Source organism: Enhydra lutris, unplaced genomic scaffold, assembly GCF_002288905.1.
Source record: "Enhydra lutris kenyoni isolate GAN:26980312 unplaced genomic scaffold, ASM228890v2 scaffoldscaffold5, whole genome shotgun sequence".
Taxonomy (NCBI): domain Eukaryota; kingdom Metazoa; phylum Chordata; class Mammalia; order Carnivora; family Mustelidae; genus Enhydra; species Enhydra lutris.
The window spans coordinates 6,811,988-6,832,022 of NW_019154089.1; the positions used below are offsets into that span (position 1 = coordinate 6,811,988).

General features: G+C 44.7%; 1 protein-coding gene across 1 annotated transcript in view; it reads left to right on the plus strand.

Moving 5' to 3' along the window:
• Nucleotides 1-20,035, plus strand: part of LOC111141174 (follistatin like 4) — a 401,642-nt gene that overhangs the window by 87,733 nt on the left and 293,874 nt on the right. The gene's annotated exons all lie outside the window — the stretch shown is intronic.

Here is a 20,035-nt window from a genome sequence, read left to right on the forward strand (position 1 = left end):
ACCCCCTCCCCCCAGCAACCCTCAGTTTGTTTTGTGAGATTAAGAGTCACTTATGGTTTATCTCCCCCCTGATCCCATCTTGTTTCATTTATTCTTTTCTTACCCTCCAAACCCCCCATGTTGCATCTCCACTTCCTCATATCAGGGAGATCATATGATAGTTGTCTTTCTCCGATTGACTTACTTCACTAAATGTGATACCCTCTAGTTCCATCCACGTCGTCGCAAATGGCAAGATTTCATTTCTTTTGATGGCTGCATAGTATTCCATTATGTATCCAGAGGGCCAACAGGCACATGAAAAAGTGCTCCACATCACTCGGCATCAGGGAAATACAAATCAAAACCACAATGAGATACCACCTCACACCAGTCAGAATGGCTAAAATTAACAAGTCAGGAAATGACAGATGCTGGCAGAAGATGTGGAAAAAGGGGAACCCTCCTACACTGTTGGTGGGAATGCAAGCTGGTGCAACCACTCTGGAAAACAGCATGGAGGTTCCTCAGAAAGTTGAAAATAGAGCTACCCTATGACCCAGCGATTGCACTACTGGGTATTTACCCTAAAGATACAAATGTAGTGATCTGAAGGGGCACGTGCACCCGAATGTTTATAGCAGCAATGTCTACAATAGCCAAACTATTGAAAGAACCTAGATGTCCATCAACAGATGAATGGATAAAGAAGATGTGGTATATATGTACAGAAACCTTCTTGCTTGGATAGCTGGCTTTCCTGCTGGCATTTCACAGACAGCTCCTGGGGCCAGAGATGTGTTTCAGAACCCTCACATAATGGGATGCAGCTTTGGTTCAGACCCTGCTCTTGGATCCATTCTGTAAGTCACCAGCAGAGGCAGAAAGACAGAGCCCAGAGCTTCCCATCTTCCAGAAAGGTTTCCCTAGGGCTACACGAAAACCGTGCCCTCAGTAACATACACACTAAATTTTGTTCCTTGTTTGCCTTTAAAATGTTTCGTCTTTTCCCAGTTCTCTTGGAACAAGAGATAAAATCTGGGTAGGGAGCTGAGTCTGTGGTTTTTCCTTCTGCTGGGAAAATTGATCTTGCTGAATGCATGTGTGGCCCGTTCTAAGGGACAGCTGGGGACAGCCCTGGGTAGAGACAATAACAAACTCTGGAGTGAATTAATCATGGGAAGTTGGCAGGAAGGTACCACCTGGACAACATGAGCTTGTAGCCCAAGCTGGGAATATTCATGCACTGTTGTTGGGGATTGAAAGTTAATTTTTTAAAGAGAATGGGCATAATCTCATTTGACTTCCCACCTGGTCTTTTGGGCTCAGTGGCTTTTGTTAATATATGATGCCCACAATTTGTTCTGTAGAGATCCATTGTGTCTGTGATGTTGTTAGAGGCTGTATCTTACTGGTTAGGAGTCCAGCCCTGGGGGTCAGGCAAACTAGGCTCCATAGTCTGGCCAGATCACCTAATAACTCTCTGACCTTAGACAAGTTAGTTAACTACACTGAACCTCACTTCCCCCAGGTGTGAAATGGGATTAATTCTGCTGCCAGCCTCATAGGCTTGTTGTCATGATTAAAGGAGATAACATATGTAAATATTTTGATGTGGGGCTGGGCATTCACTAGGCATTCAGACATTAGCTACGATTATTAAATATGGGTGAGTGGCCCAGATCTTTTGTCTGCTCTCCATGTATGAACCCTGGCATCTGGGACTTATGCCAGACATCTGTCTCCAGAGCCATGGAGGCATTCGGCCTGCACACAGCCTCTGAGGTCCATGCCCAGAGTCAGAGCAAGTGCTGCAAGGTCACGGCCCTTGGCCAGTGGGCCCTGCACAGGGCGGAGGGAGAGACGGGGTGGGCGTACTGACTGCACAGCTCCACAGCTGCCTTTGTGTCTTTTCTTTTTTTCTGGTTGCTTACATATGCTAGCGTATTAGGCCCATTATCCATAATGAAACACTCAGAGTGTTTAGCAACCCAGATGCTATTGCATCCTTTGCTGAAGGACTCTGTTGTTATGAAATGAATCATTTCCAGAAGAACACAGTGAAAGCTCAGCCATGTTCCTAGGCTGAGAGCAGTAACCATTTGAATAACGAGAGTGAGCACTCAGTGGTCCCAGCCCCTTAAAACGTTGTTTTGGGATAAATTGGTGCCTGCTGAGGGATTGGCTTCTCTGGGACGGTACCTGGGGTGCTGGCTGTAATGAGTGAGGAGGAGGCAAGCACTGGGCTGGCAAAGGCTCCTCTTTGATAAAGAATTAGAGAAGAGGACATAAGGAAAAGCACAAATCTGGACAGAACGTGGAAATGATGTAATGAGAAGGTTGGCCAAGTCTTTGCCATACCATAGAAAGGAGAAGAAGGCTTTGTCCCACAGAAGTCCAAAAGCTCAGGGAAGATGACAGTTGGGGGATGGGAAGCCCTGCAGCCATGGGCATCACTGCAGGAGGAGGACTCCCCCACCCCTGCTGGGGGGTAGCTCCGCCTTGGTTTGAAGGAGGCTCCCATACCGTGATGGGAATGTAAGAGGGTGGCGGGGAAATGCCTACATTTTGAAAACCATTGCCAGATTTTGTGTTCTCTTATGTTGTAGTTAATTTCAAAAGAGGGCCTTAGATCATGGAGCTGGTGAGGGAGGTTTCTGAGCTAATTCCAAAGCAGCCCTCTGGTCAACCCAGAGAAATGACCTAATGGACCGGAGCCCTCAGCAGCCTGGGTGGGGAAACGATAAAGAGCTGGTGCCACAGTTGCGTTGTTCATTTTTATCTAAACAAACAAAACAAATTTTCATATCACCTACTTTGTTAAGACCCAGTCTAATTTATATCAAAGGAGCCTTGCAGGAATACTTGCTATTTATTTTTTCAACCAGCCATTCCCCCAAGAAACATTTATCCAATAGATGTTTGTTGAATGACCACATGTTGCTGTTCTGGTCCTGGGGACAGAGTCGCTGTTACTCCATTTTCACCTCTGTGCCCCATGTCCACTCTCAAATCCACAGGTATTTCTGTCATGTCTGCTCTCACAGCCAGGTGAGGCAGGTGACAGCTCCTCAGCACAGGTGAGGAGGCAGACTGACTGATGAGTAGTGATATGAACTACCAAAGGTAAGTGGTGTAACAGAAACCAGAATTTTCACTCTTCGTCTCCGTTCCTCCTGCCCACCCACCTGAGTTTTCATTCTTATTTCTTGTCCTGCCCCTGGTTCATCTGCTCTTACCTGTCCCTTCTCTTCATTCCTTTAAGGCTGAGCTATCGACTTTTCAGGGTGACAGACTGACCGAATCACCTCCCCTGTGCCACTGGGTAGGAGGTTAACACTGGCTCCCTATTACCATTCTATACCTTTGCTCTTACCCTGGCTCAGGAACATCAACTTGTCAAGTAGATCTCTCACCATTGGCTCCCAAAGACTCTTAGGTTTGCTAGAGTTGGAGGGACACCTGGACAAAAGATTATAACTAGGCATGAGCCTATTTCTGCCATGTCACAAATCCCTGGGCAGTCAAATGAATTGGCACAGCTTTTGGTTCTTTTTTATAAAATAACTGTCAGTATTTTCTCTAAGAGGTGGGTTTGGTCAACAGCTTTGACGATCTTTCATTCAGTGGATACTTCTTGAAGCTAGAGGCCTTCCCTCCATCTTCAGGGGAACCCCCACCTTGTTAGACTGGCAGGCAGCCCTTTGTCCACTGTTTGGGATCCCGCAGTTGTCTTGCCTTAAATAAACCTACTTGAAGAATCTATTTCCAAGCAAGTGGGATGGGTATTTTTGATGGGGGATCGAGAAGAGATGTAGTTTATTGGATTTTATCTTGCAACTGATTTGTTTCTGCCAGACGTTGATATGCAGCCCCGGTGCTGTGATTTCAGGCCTCGGGAGTATTAACGTTATAAACAACCCTCCATTGCTTCATCTGCTGGTAGAAACCTTAATTTATCACATAGATGTTAGAGTTGCAGTTTTTCATCCCCTTGTAAAAAAAATCAGCAGCTATAAGGAATGCATCCCCTCTTTTAAAAATTCATTTGAAAATATCTTCATCCCAATGGAAATAAGAATCCTATTTAACCACCCACGAAGCCCCTGCCCTGGGCTTTGCTTAAGAAGGAACTGCGAGATGGACGTTTCTTCTCTTACTCTTAGTCTTCTGTGTCAGTCTGACCCTCAAGAAGAATATCTTGTCTTAAGTCCTTGCAGGGGCACGTGTCTTCTGGGATGCAGAGACTGGTCTTTGAGAACCTGCTGTTGGCTGACGGTAGGCTGTGAAGGCATTCAGAGGCTCACCGCCCTGCTGACCCCTGGCAATGGAGGAGAAGGGCCGGAGTGCCTCTGCTCTTGAGCTTCAGGCATGATGCCCCTTCTGCTCCGTCCTTCGATTCAAAAACAATAGCATTCGTAGGTTTAGATGATTATAAAAACAAAACATGTGCTTTGTTTAAAAAAAAAAAACCCTGAATATATAAGAATATATGTAGAGGGGAAGGCAAAAATTACTGGTAATCGCACCACCCAGAGACAGTCTTGGTTATCATTCTGATTTATACCCAGTCTCTTCTCTCTTAAAGCATTTATGCTGTTTCCACAAAACCAGGACATTCTTCCTATACATTCTATTCTGTAACGTGATTTTTTTTTCACTCAACACTATATTTTTTCATTTATTCTTATTTAAAAAATACATTCTGTATCTCCACACAAAGACACCAATGTGGTATCATGAGGATCACAGCACTGACTGCATCTACAGGGGCCTTGCCCTCAGAGACGGCTCATTCAAGGGCAAAGAGCAAGCATTAAACAAATAATTGGACCAATGATCATTTGACTACAACTATAGTAAGATCTGTGAAGGAGAAGAGTAGGTGATGGTGGGCATCTGACCTGGTCTGGGTATGGGAAGGCTTTCCTGGAGAAGCAGCATGATGGCTGACTGCTGATAGCAGGGCAGTGGTTGTCATCTAAGCAAAGGCCTAGGGAGTACTGGGAGGAGGACAGGAGCTCTGGTGCAGCCGGGAGCAGCCAGCATGGCCCAGAGAGCGGAGAGTGGGTGGCATGGGATGGCACAGGAGAGCCAGGCAGGGACACCACTGTTCAGAGCCTCAGTTAAGCATGCTGGCTTTGTCCTAATGGTGGTGGTAAGCTGTCAGTGCTTTTGCTCGGGGATGTGACCTTGTTAGGAAGGACCATTCTCTTATAAAGCAAGGGATCCTGGAGTAGCTGGGAGAAGTTGAATTAGGAGTTGTAAGAAGCTACAACAATGTAAAAGGGCCCTGCCAGTGATCTGGGATGCCGTGTTGGTGGGGACGGAATAAGTGGATGGCCTCTGCCTGTTTTTTCCTGTGTTTGAGGAGCCCATTGATCACCTGTGATGACTTGTCAGCTAAGGCAAGTAAGAAAGAAAAAGACATCAAGGATGCTTCTACATAGAGGCACTGGACACAGAGATGCAGAACCCTAGGGGAGGACCAGGACTTTGGGGGGTAGCTGCTGGATTCTGGTCTAGTCATGTCATGTTGGTTGTGCCCACTGAAGGGGAGGCAGCACACAGGCTCTTTGCCAGGAGAGACTGGGATACAGCAGAGGGCCTGGGGCTGAAGATATGGATCTGGGAGTCATCAGCATGTGGACTGCAGAGAAGCCCTGAGTGGCTGATATTTTCTGGGGTGTGAGGATGGGGTGAAGAGAAGAAGGCCCAGGACAGGGCCTGCAGGCCCGAACCTTTGAGCTCTTCGGTGGCAGGGTGGCTGCGTTAGGGCTGGCCCCTCAGCTCCTTCAGGCCTGGTGTGTCTGCCTTCAGGGTAACTTCTCTTGGTTCTGTTTTGTGAATTCCGTGGAGTGCTGAAGTCAGCTTGTACTGTCTCATGAAAGCCTTTGTCTCATTTTCAGGAATTCCGTGAGCCAGTTGTTTAAAACTGGCCACCGTAGGAGTACTCAGACTGTGGAAACTGGTGAGGGTGACCCATCAGGACTTCTCCCCACGCCCTTCCCAGGAGAACAGGTTGTTAACCATGTACCAGCACTCCGCTGTTTATAACCAGCCTCGTTTATCGTCTCTTCTGCTGGGTGGGGTGTTCCCTTTGGAATCTGGAGAAGGAAAGTTATCGTGATCACTTTCATATCTCTCTTGGAAGTCCCTGATTTTATTCTCAGTTACCAGCCCCTTCTGCTAAAAGTAAGCACGTTGAGAGCGTGAACTTCCTCCATTGTGTAAATTTTCTCCTGGCAACTTAGCCACTTGAAACAACACAAATTTATTAGCTTGAGGGACTTAGGTTTAGGAGTCCATGTGGGCTTAGTTGGGCTCTCTGCTGAGGGTCTCAGAAGGCCAAAGTCAAAGTATTAACTGGTCTGAGCTCTTGCCTTTGCAGGCTCTCAGAAAAAAAAAATCCACTTCCAAGCTCCTTGAGGTTGTTGGCAGGATTCAGTGCCTTGGAAAAATGGGAGAGATCCCTGATTTCCTCATTGCATGCATTTCTTCTCACATGGCCCCTGTATCTTCAGGTTAGCAACAGAGCATTGAGTATTTTTCACAGTTTGAATCTCTGACTTCTCTGCCACCAGCCACAGGAAGTTCTCTGCCTTTAAAGGTTCATGTCATTAGATCCATTCCAGTCAGATAATCTCCATACCGTAAGCTTAACCATCCCTGTCTTAGGTTCCCAGGGTAGCCGTAACAAAGTACCAGAGACTAGGTAGCTTAAAACATTGGGAATTTATTGTTTCACCATTGTAGATGCTAGAAACCCAAAATCAAGGTGTCAGCAGGCACTCTCCCTCTGAAGCCTCTGGGGGAGGATGCTTCCTTGTCTCTTTCTGCTTCTGGCAATCCTCAGCAGTCCGTGGTTGGTAGCAGCATCATGCCTGTCTTTGGCTCCGTGTACACATGACGGTGTTCTCTCTGTGTCTCTGTGTTTTCCTCTGTGTGTGTCCATGTCCAAATCCCTCATGTCTTACAATGGTACCAGTTGGGTCAGATTAGCACCCTGATGATGTCATCTTAACTTGATTGCATCTACAAAGACCCTGTTTCCATGTCAAGTCACATTCACGGGTACCAGGGGTTAGGACTTCAACATTATCTCTTTGAGATAACTTTGAGATAACTCAGCCCGTGTAACAAAACACAGTCACGGAAATGGAATCTTGTCACATTGACAGGTTCCAGAGACTGGGACATGGACCAGTGCGGGGTGCGGAGCACTTGAGCAGTCTGCCTTCCACGCTCCCTGAAGATGCCCTTTAAGGAACCACCTCATCTGCTGACTCACCTAAAGACATATCCCCTGCAATCCAGGGCCCCTCCCTGAATGGCGTCAGTTCACATCTCTTCCTTCCTCCTCCAGCCTTGAATGCTTTGTCTCCCCATCACACAGGACTGTCTCTCCAACCAGTACTGCTCTCTTTCCTGAGGGGCAGGCTCCATAGAAACTTCCCACCCAAGCTGATGAAGCTGCCTGGTACAAGACACAGTAATAGGAAGGAATTCTCCCATTCTTCAAACCTGACCAATTTTGTGCTCCAGTAATCAGCAAAGGAAGTTTGCTCTTGTTTCCTATTTTATTTTTTTAAGAACTGTGAAGCATGTAACAAATTGCTCCCCGTTTTCCCTCATGTGGTTTCGGTTGGAGGACGTCTTCCTTTCGTGGCCGCCCTCAGCACCCCACCCCGCAGTTCCCTCCGAGGCGCACTGGCACCGGCTGGACTCATCCCCGCGCCTTCCCCTACCCCATTTGTGGTCTGCACTCTCTTTTCATCTTCCCCAGGAGCACATTTCCCACTGTGAGAGATGGCCCAAATTACATAGCACTTCGAGGCTCCCTTTTATCTCCCCCTCCTCTAGATGTCAAGCAAATTCAGAAGTTAAAGCATGCGTTTTTGTGAAACAAACCAGAGTCTCGTCGGTATCTGTGTTTCACGGGGATGTTGAAAGCTGAGCGGCTTCCCACAGCGTGTCCAGTGTGTTCTCTTCTGGGCTATTGCCTCTGGAGAATTTAATTATGCCAACTTGTCATATGATCATGGGCTCCATCCGGAAAGGTTAGAGAAGAGAATTAGTCATTAGGAAATCCTTTTTGGAAATGGGTTTGGTTATTTTATCAGCTTTTATATCTTCAAAGGTTAATGTATTAATCAGTTAAATTTTTTTTTTTTCTTAACATGGCTGTTTTGTGAACCAGCCTCAGAGCACAAGCCTGAAAAACGAACACCTTTGTGATTTTGTGCTTCTGCCTGCTGGTCCTTGCACCCCAAATGACATGGCACCCCCAGAGTCAGGAGGCTGGGACTTCTTGCTGCTGAGGCAAAGTAGCAGACACATCTCCCACCTAGATCCTTTAGGATGACCCTTCATGGGTTGTTCTGTGAAGACAGGAGGAGGAAAGGCTTCTTTTAGAAGGGAATTGAACCCACAACCTGGCCTTCTGAACACTCAGTTCAATGGCGAGTCATGGACTATGATGAGCCAAAGACCAGGGCTCAGTAAGTGTGAACCACAGTGTTCACTCCAAGGCTCACTGGTGTAAGAAATGGGGACTAGCCAGCTAACTGCCATGGACATTGCGTCTTTCTCTGCAAAGTGAGGGCTCAGATTCTCTTGCACAGACATTGGGAGGGTCGCATGCATTTGTGGAAGTGAAAGGGTAAACGTGGCAGGGAAGAGAAGGATGGAGACCCTTCCATTTAAAATGGGGTCCATGATGGGCTTTCTGGAACTCCTTTCCTGTTCCCGTAGTGGAACAAAGATAGACTGAATGTGCTAAGTGTTTATGACGCGTCCTGTACATCGGCAGTCTTTTGCTGGCCCATGAGAAGTGATAAAAAGGAAATATGCAGCATGGTTTGCAGCCCCTCTGGTCTAGTTGTAAAGAGAAGCCTTGTACGGAGTAGGCACTAAATACAGATTGGTTGATTGAGTAAATGAACATCAAACAACATGGGAGAAGGCAGAATTTAGGTCCTGCCATATGAATCCCATAATCAAGCTAAAATCTGCCGTGGGAGGCAGGGATGGGTAGAGATCATTGCTTCCTTGAGGACTTCGAAGGGATGAAGGAGAGGAGAGGGATGGCATGGCCTTGGCGTGTACCAGAGGCCCCAGATTCCCAACACGGGATTAATCTGTTGAGCCTGTGCTCAGTCACAGGAGGAATTTAAAATCATGTAATAGTGTGCTTCACTGAAGCAAATATAAGTTGTCACTGTTGTGAAAAGCAAATTTTAAGCCAAACTGAAACCCTGGGAGGTTGTTTTATTCCTGGGTTTGAATTTAGAGGAAGCGGTTGGCAATTACAGTTTGCACAGGCCTTGACTAGAAACTCCAACCCTATAGCCCTGATTGAGGAAATCTAACTTTTTGCTTGGATCCACAATAAAATGAGTCTTCCTTCCACCTGTGTTAGCAAGGAGTCCTACCACACTGCCCAGGCCCTTTGAGGACCCAGTGACAAGTGTAACCATGAGAAGTCTCTATTTAAACAGTTGGATCCCCCCAGAGATTTCGGCAAAATCTTGGCCTTGGATTAATCTTAGAACGGTTTTCCTGGCTTTAAACCAGTCATCGTAGGACCAGATTAGACACGGATGTAATGAGAATGAGAGCTGCTTAGCAGATATGCTGTGTGTGGTTCTGAAACATGGCCTGGCCATGAGAAAAGCTGACATTTGGCTAGTCTGCAAAACCATTTAGCTGGACTGGGCATTGATGGCTGGGATCCATTCTCACTGGTTACTGTTCATGCCTTCATGCCACACTTGTTAAATATTTGGAAAATTATCTGTGGGTACAAGCTGTGTGTGTGTGTGTGTGTGTGTGTGTGTGTGTGTGATCTTTTGATGCTGAGAACACACTGGGCTTTGGGGATTCGAGGAGTTCCTACATCCCCTGTTAGACATTAGTGTGTCATGATCATAAATATTTCCTCTAAATAAGGAAGACACGTGGGGGCAGAAAATGTGGAAGTGTCTTCGCCTGAACTCAGCCCTCAAAGGCACTGTCACTGAGCTCAGCTCTGAGGTAATCTGCCCATCACAGAATTACACAAGGCCTCCCTGCCCCACTAATGGAGAGCTGTCCCTTGAGGGAACAGGGCTTAGAACTCTGGACTCATATGGAATAGAGTTCCATCCCTCATTCTACCACTTAAGTAGCTGTGTGACCTCGAAGTGATCACTGTCCTTAAGTTCCCTCTCTGAGATGGATAGAATCAACCTGACAGGGGTTGTGGGGGTGAGAATAATAAACGTGAAGCCCTTAGATCAATGCCTGATAGTATGCACTCGACAGATGGTGGCTGTGGGTGCTGATAGTGTTAGTGTTGTTGTTTGCCTGAGGGTGGGAAAGAAGCCTCAGCCTGAGCCCAGGGATTCCCGAGGCATGTTCCTTGTCCTTTCTTTCCTCAGGTATCCAGTACTGGGACACATAGTCCCCTCCATCCAAGGACAAGGCAGGCTGCATCTCTGTCAGACCCCAAATCTGTAGTGTCACATGCCTGGGAAGGCAGGCATACAGGTTGCTGGAGCCCAGAGCCTCTGCCCTGGCATCAGGGGTCTGCAGCTCATTGACATCTGGCATCTCTGATAAGCCCAGAACATGATTCAGAGTGAGACACATGGAACTTGCTGCTCCCAGGGGCCTCCCTGGGTCTGCCTGGTCTGTCCCTGATTTTTTTCCTTGTTCTTTAAATGGAAGGAAAAATAGAACATGGTCACACCATTTATTTTGCTTTATTTTTTTTTAAAGATTTTATTTATTTCAGACAGAACACAAGCAAGGGGAGCAACAGGCAGACGAAGGGGGAGAAGCAGGCTCCTCACTGAGCAGGAAGCCCCACACAGGGCTCAAACCCAGGACCCTGGGATCATGACCTGAGCTGAAGGCAGACATTTAACCGACTGAGCCACCTAGGCGCCCCATTTTATTTTTTTAAATAGGACATGCTTCCGAGAAAGCCAGGATTTAGAGAAAGCTTAGAAAAAGGAGGTTTGCTTGAAAGAATTTATCTAGAAGGTGCTTTTGCTAAGTGGAGCCCATGCTAAGTGGTCTGTGTACTGGGCTTGTCCGTGACTTGTTGGATCTGCTTCCAGGCATGGCACCTACTCTACACAATGATGGAACCAAGAAGTGGCTGGGGAAGGGAGGGGAGGCTGAGCTCTCCCATAATATTCTTCAACAAGTCCCTCAAAAATGGACGTTCAGTCAGAGCTGTGAGCGTGCTGAGCAGCAAGGCTGTCAGATCAGTCCTCAGGAGCCTCCCCCCATGCCCGGGCAAGTGCCCTCTGACTCCCCATCTTTAGAGCTTTCAATATGACTGGGGGTTATCCCGCCTTCTCTCATCTCTTTCTTCAGTGAAGTCATGTTTGCAAAAGCTTTCTGTGCCACACACTCACTCTTTATGATCTTGCTTAGTAGGAATTGCCTCTGAGATTGATACGAGCTCAGATTATTATGGAGTCTGTACTCAAAGTTGTGCTTTTAAAAAGTAATATATCATGTCTTTCAAGGCCCTTTCCAACTTTCCAGAGTCTTTTACAGATTCCTCAAATGACTGCTTTTCTTCCTTTCCTGACTCCTTAACCCACGCCATTTAACCTACCTTTTAGTGAGCATCTGCTGGGGCCATCTCATGGGAGATGTTGCTCTGGCAGAACTAGGGACAGGAGTAGGAGCAAATGGAGCTCCTGGCTTCATGCAGGCTCTTGGGAACCAACTCAGATGTGGAATGGAGCCTGGAAGGAGACAGAGGCTGCAGGAGACGGGTGGCTAAGGTAGTGAGGGCAGGCCCCCTGGAGAAGGAGGTGGGAGCTGGGCCGAGGGACAGGGGAGGAGAGAGGGTTAGGTTAGGGCCCTCCAGCACCAAAAGGTGAGCAGGAGGAGGGTATGTAGGAGGCAGCCAGGAGGAGTGAGCGCAGCTGGCACCCAGAGCTCCCTCTGGGCAGAGCGGCTGGGGCAGGAGTGGTCCTGGCTGGTCCCTGGTGGTGGATGGGAGCAAGGCCAGGCCCCGAGCAGGAGCAGGCAGAACAACGCCATGTGCTGGCCGCGAGGGGGAGGAGTCTGGCAGTGTGGAGCCCAGTTGCAGGTGGTTTTAGTTTCCTTGGAACCTTCTCCTCTAGAGCAGCACTAATCTGAAGGTCAGGCCGAGGCCGGAAGAGGTGGTTTGGGGCTCTTCCTCTTCCTTAGGCCTGTGTGTGCATTTTGTATCGGGGCCTCCCCATCCCTTCCATCATGGAGCATCAATGTGGATATTGTGGCCAGAGATACCATGTGAGAGAAGGTAGGGAGGCTCATTCCTGCATCCTGGGTTACTGCAGCATCTCGCTCAGTAAATGGAGATGTTTGCCTATGACACAGGTCTCAGGGTTCACCAAGATGGCCTTGATCGGAGGGCCACAGGGCCAGGTCTGGAAGAGAAGCTAAATCATACAAAGCTTTTCATCTTCGACTATAGACCTCCATAGACCTGGGCTCTGGAGAGGCTTTACAGGACACCTAGAGCCAAGTGTCAGACCACAGGGATGGGCAGGGCTTGCTCTCTTTCTAGGTTAACATCCTCAAAAGCAGTCTGCATTTTACCCACATGATTCCTTTGTTTATTTAAATGTTTGCACACCTGAGGAAAGTGCACTACACCCACACACATTATTTCACATAATTCTATGTATTCTATTTAATTCAATTAAGTAGAGATGGTTTGGAATTTCAGGGCCTATGTTGTATGATAAGAACTTGTATGAAGGTGCAGATTGATAGGGGTGCTTAGGGGGGTAGCATCCCAAGTTAGGTGCTCTGGGTGGCACTGGGCATTCTGCTCCCAGCCGCAGAGCTGCTGCACAGCACAACCAGCCCTGAACTTCAGGGAACCCAGAGTAACCCAGAAGATCCCTGAGCTGCCCATCCTGAGGCCACTCAGTGCAAATGCTCATGATCACTTGAGAAGAGAGACCTCCCTCAGAGCCTATGACTCCTGCTTTAAACATAACGCTAACCTCCTTGATGAGTTGGTTTCGTAGCCCATGAACAACTAGATGAAGAAGGGAGGCTACCAGAGGCGAATTCTGGCCACAGTGCAGGAGACAGATGGCAACCCAAAAGCAAACTGCAGAAGTGGACAGAAGGTCAGTTGTTTACACAGAGTTGGCTCCAACCTCCCAATACAATAATGCCTCATTAGGCCCCGGGGCGGTACCCGCAGCAGAGCCTGGACTGGTCGTCGCTCTTCACTGTGGTGATCTGACTTGTCCATAAAGCCCAGAGGCTGTTCTGCTGTCTCCCTGTGCAAGTGCTGGAAATGGTTAGCACCCCAGAGAAGGGGCTCTGTCCAAAATGATCACACTTAGAATAAAACATGTTTTGCCACGTAAAGGTCCTCAGCTTTGTTATCTGGATTATCAGCCTGTCCCTGTAGAGAGACTCACATGGCCAGGGTGAGGGTTTGATTGATAGCATGGACTTGACAGGATTGCTGTTCATTTGTGTCGTTCCCCTCACTGACCAGAACACGGCTTCTAGGCGTGACTACCTCCTGGAGATCCCCGCTCTTGCCCCTGCAGTCATGGAAGAAGAAGCAGCAGAGTTTCTGAGAGCTGAGAATGACCTCTCCCCCCAACATACACCCAGCGGACCCCTTCCCCACAGGGCCCCAGCCCATCCCCGGCCTTGCTCATTAGTGTGTCTCCCACCTCTCCCCTTGGCTGAAGTCTGTTGGTCCCAGCCCATTTGTAAGCAGCCTAGCACTTCTGCAGCTCTTTCTCATAAATGATTCTGGCTGATTGTTCCCCAGACTGATTCCCGGCAGGATGCTCTGGGCCGAGGCAGGAATCATCCCATCTGCATTGTTTGTTCAACACGGATATGTTTGGTTTTCTGCCTCAGAATGGAGACAGTCGCTTACAGCCTCACCCGTCAAAATATTTACTAAAAGTAATCCACAGCTCCAGGACTGAGAGGAGAACAAAACACAGTTTGCTTTCCAGGATGATCAAAGCATTTGCATAAGACCCCCTGGCACACAAGCCCCGGGCCTCCCTGCTTGTGACACCATATTCCCGGGAAAGGCGCGCCAGCCCGTTGGCGCCAGGCACAAGTGGCAGGCCTCCTTCCTTTACCTGTGGCAATGGAAATAAATGTGTGCACCAACCAGACGATGCTCTTCAAAGGAGATGAGCATTTCAGTTTTCAGACATGGTTTAGCCCCAAGGAATTCAGACGAAGTTGATCAAAATCTATGCTAGGAATCCCATCAGGTCTAAGGACTCAGTTGTCAAACATTTTATCTTCAAACATCACTACCTCTCTGTGTATTCTTGTTGTCAGGGTATCCAGAAAAGTCTGTAACTGTATTTTGAGTGTGAGACTCCAGGTGTACAGATGTCTGCTAGGGCGTCAGAAAGGGTGCCCATGATTCTGTGAATTCAGTCCTGTTCAATACCAGACTCAGAAAGCTTTCAAGGAAGTTAAACGACACATTTGTGTGATGCAGTGTTGAGAGAAAGAGATCACATTCAGTATCATCTTAGGATAACCTGACACAAAGACTTGAGTGGCAGGTAAAAGTTTCAGTGCCATCACATATGAAATCCTCCGTCATCTGAACTCTAGGGAAGTTGAAATATCTTCCTTCTCTCTTTTCTACTCTTGTTTAGAGGTTAAACACATAGCTGCTGTGTTTGTTTTAGCTCTCTATTGCTCAGTTTCCTTAACCATAAAATGGCTGATAAGACCTACCTCACAAGGCTGTCAGGGAGATAAAATGTCACAGTGTGGCTAATGTGCTTAGAATGGTGCCCAGAGCATAGGAGGTCTGCTGTTACTACACATGTTGGAGTTCTGTGCTTCACCATTGGAGATTTCTTTCTTTTAATTTTGTATAGTTTGAAGAAACACTTGGCTGAGGGCTAGTTTTTACCACAGAAGAAAACTGGTCCCAGCCAAGTGTCAACTTGGTTGGAACTGGGGAGTATTACACTGAGTGAAATAAGTCAGTCAGAGAAAGACAATTATCATATGGTTTCACTCATATGTGGAATATAAGAAACCGTGAAGGGAGGGAAAACAGAATGGAAAGAAATCAGAAAGGAAGATAAACCATGAGAGATTCTGAACTATAGGAAACAAACTGAAGGTTGCCAGAGGGGAGGTTCATGGGGAGATGGGCGAACTTGGTGATGGAAATTAAGGAAGGCATGAGATGTGATGAGCATTAGTGAATTGTTGAACTCTATATCTGAAACTAATAATGTACTATATGTTGGGCAATTGAAGTTAAATTTAAAAAAAGGAAAACAAATACTGGATCGAGGGGCTGGAGGATTCCATTTCTGAGAGATGAATGATTTGAGTTGACACCAGACCCCTCCACTGTTCCTACTCCAAACACAAAAATGCTAGACAAAATATTGCTGTGAAAAAATTGTTTATCTTCTAAATAGATGGGTAAACCCGAAGGCGAGGGAAATTCCTAGATGTCAAATGAACAAAACACTCTCAAAGGCAGTGATTAGTGAGTGAAAGCCAGTGTCTTGATACCCTGCTGTCTCAGGGGATAATATTAGATCTAGATATTAGATCTAGATAGTATTAGATCTAGGGTTGGCTTTAATATCCATGCCAGGATGGCACGTGTGGTATGGGTCTGTACAATATAAGGAGCCCCTACATAAGGCCTAAACCTGAGGGACTGCCAATGACTAAGAAAATTTTACTTTCTGGGCCAAGAAAGCAGCATGTAATCTGTGAGTTGCTGGAGTTTGTTCCTCCCATTAATGTGGAAGTCTGAATTTATACAGCTTACATCAAGCTGAAATTCTACACCTAGGAATTAACTGGAAGATAGGTCCCAGATCAGTAAAACCATGAGGGATCCTAGAAGAACATATGCAAATCCATTTTAAAGGAATATCTCCACACCAGAATTTATGGGTTATCCATGGAGAAAAGGAAATCAGGAAATCTGAGTCTAAAGTATAAAATTATAGGGGTACCTGGGTGGCTCAGTCAGTTAAGCATCCAACTCAGGTTTTGGCTCAGTTCCTGAGATCATGGGTCATGAGATCAAGCCTCACATCAGGCTCCACACTCAGCAGGAATCTGCTTGGGTAGTGTCTCCCTCTGCCTCTTCCCCCACTCATGCTCTCTTTCTCTCTCTCAAATAAGTAAATAAAATCTTCTTAAAAATTAAATAAAATATACAATTTCAGGTTTTAAGGGAGTAATTTGCCATGAGGAAGAGTTAACAGATTCAGCACACTGGAGGGCCAGCTACCCTAGAATGTTTATATAATAAAACAATGTAAAAGTGACTATTTAAAAATTCATGTGTGAAATGATTAGAATGGTAAAAAGACTCAGGAGAATTATAAATAAACAATTATAGAGGTAAAAAACAGGTAAATTTAGAAAGGTAGAGTTTCTAGAAATTAAAATTATTAAAATTGATAATGGGTTAAAAAGCATGTTAGACATAACTAAAAAGAGAATTATTGAACTGGAAGATCACTCTGGGGGAAATTACCCAGATAAGAACTCAGAGAAACACAAAGATGGGAAATATAAAACAGATATTGAGAGAGAATATTAAGACAAGGAGAGGAAACATTGGATGAGATAAAGACTAAGAACTGTTTAGAATTTTAAAAAGATATAAATTCTTAGACTAAGGAAGCACACCCAATTCTGAATAGGATAAATAACATATCACAGTAAAATACAGAATACAAAGTAAAAAGCAAAGAGGAAAAAAAAGATGACCTGCAAAGGAACAATCATTGATTGCAAACTTTTCATCAGGAACAGTGGAGGCCAGAAAGGAACTGAATAATGTCTTTCAGTTATGAGGGAAAATAGTCAACTTAAAATTCCCTTTACTGATTAGGGCAAAGTTATCTCCTGTGGAAGATGTGAGAAGTTCCCATTCATAAACCCTCTGAAAGAACTGCTGCAGGATATACTTTAGTATACTTTCCTTTTTATGGAATACAGAAATCACAGAAAAGAAAGGCCAGTAGGCAAACATAAGGGCAAATATAAGACAGCATTGACTTAGAGAAAAATCAGTAATAGAAAGTAGAAAAATATTTTTTGTAGAAAGATAGCAGTAATAAAGGAGGCAGTTTGAGGGCTTCTCAAATATGAGGTATGAGGTGGTAATGATGACCAGTGCTAAAGCATTTCATAGTTTTTCGATTATTTGAGAAGATAACAGACCTTAATAAACTTCAGATATGAAGTAAAAATGCATAATAAAAACTTAAGGGTAACCTGTAAAATAATAGAAGTAGAAAATCACTTGGAGTGGAAAAGGGCAGTTGGATAAATAACACTCAACCAATTCAGTGGAAGGCCAGGAAAGTAGACAAAATGAAGCAAAGTAAAAGCATAATAATATAGTAATATATAGTAATAAAATAATATAGAAATAAATACATAAAATAAGAGCAAAAATAAGCCTGAATTTATCAGTAAAATTATTAATGGATTAGACTTATCAGTTAATCAACCCCAAATCTCAGATTGAATTTTTAAAATCTAGAATGTGTTACCTACCATAGTCATATCTAAATACAGTGACACAAAATTTGAAATGAAATCAATGGGAAAAGGTATAGTAATGCATGCTAGAGAAAAAAGAAAATGCTTTGTGGTAACATCAGTACAGTCCACCCCTGAATGACTCAGGATTTAGGGGCACCAACACTCCTGCACAGTCAAAAATTCATGTGTAACCTTTGACTTCCTCAAACTTAACTACTAATAGCCTAACTATTGACCAGAAGCCTTATCAATAATATAATCATGTAACAAATATCCTTTTTTTATTCTTTATTCAAGTTCACTTTAGTTAAATTATTAGTTAGCATTATTAGTTTCAGGGGTAGAATTTAGTGATTCACCAGTTACATATAACACCCAGTGCTCACTCCAACACTTGCCTTCTTTGATGCCCATCATGCAGTTACCTTGTCCTCCCACCCACCTCTCCTCCAGCCACCCTCAGTTTGTTTCCTATATTTAAGTATATCTCATTGTTAGCTTCCCTCTCTGTTTTTATCTTATTTTATTCTTCCTTCTCTTTCCCTATGTTCATCTGTTCTGTCTCAAATTCCACATATGAGTGAAATCATATGGTATTTGTCTTTATCTGACTGACTTATTTCACTTAGCATAATACCCTCTAGTTCCATCCGCATTGTTGCAAGTGGCAAGTTTTCATTCTTTTTGATGGCTGAGTAATATTCCATTGTAGATATATACCCCATCTTCTTTATCCATTCATCTGTTGATGGACATCTGGGCTCTTTCAAAAATATGTATTATGTTTCATGTATTATATACCATATTCTTATAATAAAGTAAGCTAGATGAAAAAAATGTTAAAATCATATGAGAAATACATATACAGTATTGTACTGTAAAAAATGTGATAAGTAGACCTATGTGGTTCAAAGATCAACTATATACATCAGGTGACAGACACATTTTTGCACACTGACAAACAATTCACTCAGAAGATATGACAACTATGAAGCTCTCAGGTGCTAAGTAGACACAAAGTGAAGCCTAGAGACTAATAGGAGAAAATTGACAAAAGCACCACCATGATGGGACTTTTAACATGTACTTTATAAAACAATTCCAAGCCATCAGAAATTCATGAAAATATATGTATTTGGAAATTAGAACTAATAATATAATAACAACTATAATTCGGAAATTATAACTAATAAGCTTAATGCAGTCACAGTATGCAAGACTGTGCACCTAGTACACATCCTTCACATGGTCAGTTTAAAACACGAACCACATTCCAGGCCACAAAAAAGCTTCAGCCACTACTATGTAACTAATGAACCATAGTCTTTGACCAATAAATAGTAAAATCATAACAATTAGCAAGAAGCTCACTAGAAATCCATACATTTAGAAAATTAAAGATGTATTTCTCAGTAATAGGAGGGGCAGAGAAGGGGCAGTAATGAAAGCTACCAAATGTTTAGAACTGAAAAATGATGTATCTTCTGTATGTCTAGGATGCCAGGGCGCTGCTAAAGTGGTACTTGGAGGGAAAGTCATAGCCTCTAATGTCACATTATAAAATGAGAGAAGCTGAACATTAAAGAGCCAGGAGTTCAACTGAAGCACTTTAGAAATAAGAAAGATAAGAGCAGAAATGGATAGAAGATCAGGAAATAGTAGTCATGATCCATAACCAAAATCTGACCTCCTGAAAAAAAAAAAAACTGTTAAAATATATGAAGCTCTGACAAGACTGATAATAATAATACTCCTGTGCCAAAGACTTCTGTGTGCCTTATTTTGAACTACCTTAAAAGTCAGAACAACCAAAGAGGACTAAACTTAGGAATTCAGCACACAACTATTGGTGCTCTTGAGACCAGGGCAAAACCCTTCCATTGTAGGACAGTCCTTCAAGTTTTTTAAGGCATGATATCAGTTTTTTAAGCCAAAAAACAAAAACGAAGAAAAGACATGAATGAGGCAAAAAGGATAGGAGATGACTTAGGAAATACACATAAACTAGGGCAGGTAAAATGCAGCTTCAAAAGAGAAAAAACAAATTCAACAAGTTGGAGGTTATCTTGTACTGAGAACATAGAATGAGGTGATGGCTTCTGGCAGTCAAGTTTAGCATGGAAAAGGACGTTTCCTGGAAGAAGGGATGAGCCGTAGGAGGTGATGTCATCGGTTACAGCATTCAGGTTAGAGTCTTGGTTTCAGAGCAGAGAGAAGCGTTTGACCTGGCTTATGTGCACTAGCATCTATTCAAATTTCAACAGCAAATGGCTGCTTGTCCTTGGTCATCCACCAAGAAGGGCCTTGGGCCCATGCAGGCAGACTCAGGGAGCCCCCTTGGACAACATGGAGCTGAGGATCTAGGGGTTGTCTTTGGGGTGACATACTGTATATCCACTGCCCGCAGTGTGTGCTCTAAAAGGAAAGTTTTCCCCCCAGAACCAATGCTGGTTCCTGAGCTTGTGCTCATCTCCTAAGGATGTCTCAGGAGCCTCAGCCTGACATTCTT